Source organism: Dasypus novemcinctus, chromosome 22 (assembly GCF_030445035.2).
Source record: "Dasypus novemcinctus isolate mDasNov1 chromosome 22, mDasNov1.1.hap2, whole genome shotgun sequence".
Taxonomy (NCBI): domain Eukaryota; kingdom Metazoa; phylum Chordata; class Mammalia; order Cingulata; family Dasypodidae; genus Dasypus; species Dasypus novemcinctus.
The window spans coordinates 60,500,040-60,501,538 of NC_080694.1; the positions used below are offsets into that span (position 1 = coordinate 60,500,040).

The 1,499-nt window shown below is 43.7% G+C and overlaps 1 pseudogene; it reads left to right on the top strand.

The window, feature by feature from the left end:
* The first annotated feature begins 423 nt into the window (after nt 1-423).
* On the top strand, nt 424-1,081 carry LOC139437350 (olfactory receptor 2M7-like; annotated as a pseudogene).
* Nucleotides 1,082-1,499: the final 418 nt, after the last annotated feature.

Genomic DNA, 1,499 nt, shown 5'->3' on the forward strand with positions numbered 1-1,499 from the left:
AAATAGATGCCCCCCCTCAAGAGGAACAAATAAAATCTGAAAGAGAGGAGGCCTGGAAAGAGATGAGCCATATGCCTGATGGGATGCAGCTGAGTACGAGAAGGAGGCGGGCCTGGAGGGGATGGCAGGGAACTCAGCCAAGATTGGCTGCCACTTTGTGGCAGGAGGCCAGGATCTGCCAGCATCTCTGATGATGCCTTGATTTGGACATTTTCACATACCCAAGAACTATAACACTTTCCCCTAATAAATCCCATTGGAAATGCCAAACCATTTCTGGTATTTTGCATTGGGAGCCTTTGCAAACTAAAACGCCATGTATGTAGTTCTGCAGACTGACACGCAGAGTAAGCAGTTGGAAATCACTAACCAGATGTTTACTTTTTATAACTTCTTGTGCTTCTAGGTAAAGAAATGCCCATCATGGGATGGGCAAATCAGACCTTTAGCCCCAACTTTAGCCTGCTGGGACTGTTCAGTCACACACGCACTCACATCCTCCTCTGCTCCCTGGTCCTCAACATTTTCACAGGGGCCATCTTGGGAAATACTCTTTTGGTTCTCCTCAACCACCTGGACACACAGCTCCACATGCCCATGTACTTCCTCCTCAGCCAGCTCTCCCTCATGGACATCATGCTCATCTGTACCACTGTCCCAGAATGGCCTACAGTTACTTGTCTGGTGGGAAATCCATTTCTGTGGCAGGCTGTGAAGCCCAGATATTCTTCTATGTGTCCCTCTTTGGTGCTGAATGCTTCCTCTTGGCCATCACGGCCTATGACTGCTATGTTGCCATTTGCCACCCTCTTCGATACCCCCACCTCATGAGCAAGAAAATGTGCAGATCATGGCTGCCTCTTCCTGGGTTCTTGGATACTTTGATGGTATTGTTGATGTGCCAGCCACTTTGTCCTCCTATGGTGGCCCAGGAGATATCGCCCAGTTCTTTGGAGATGTGCCTGCCCTCCTCAGTCTCTCAAGCATGGATCCATCTACAATTGAAACACTTGCCTTTGTCTGCTGTATAGTGAGGTTTTTCTTGCCTAATCACTCATCATTGTCTCCTACACTCATGTAATCAGTATGCACTAAGTTAAACACCACACTTCCTTATTTTATTACTTCAAAATAAACAGTCAAACCAGAAAGACACAGATATTTCCTCATTTCGCAAGATTGTTCTATAAATGAATCCTGTTTGTTCTGGCAAAGGGATAACTTTTTCCCCCCATTTTGACTTCCTTTGCATTTGTCTATTTACAAATTGTTTTACAGTGACACCACATTAATTCCAAGGTTCTGTTCAATAATGCATTAGTATTATACGAGAGTTTATATTTCTTTTCATTTGGCTCGTGGAACTCTAAAATGGTATAATAAAAACCCAGTTGCTTTGCTCCCTCCCTAGAAATCATAATCACTATAATTTCTATGCATTGAATCAGGATGGGAATATTTATGTTCTTCATATCAAAATAATCATAAGCAAATGAGTA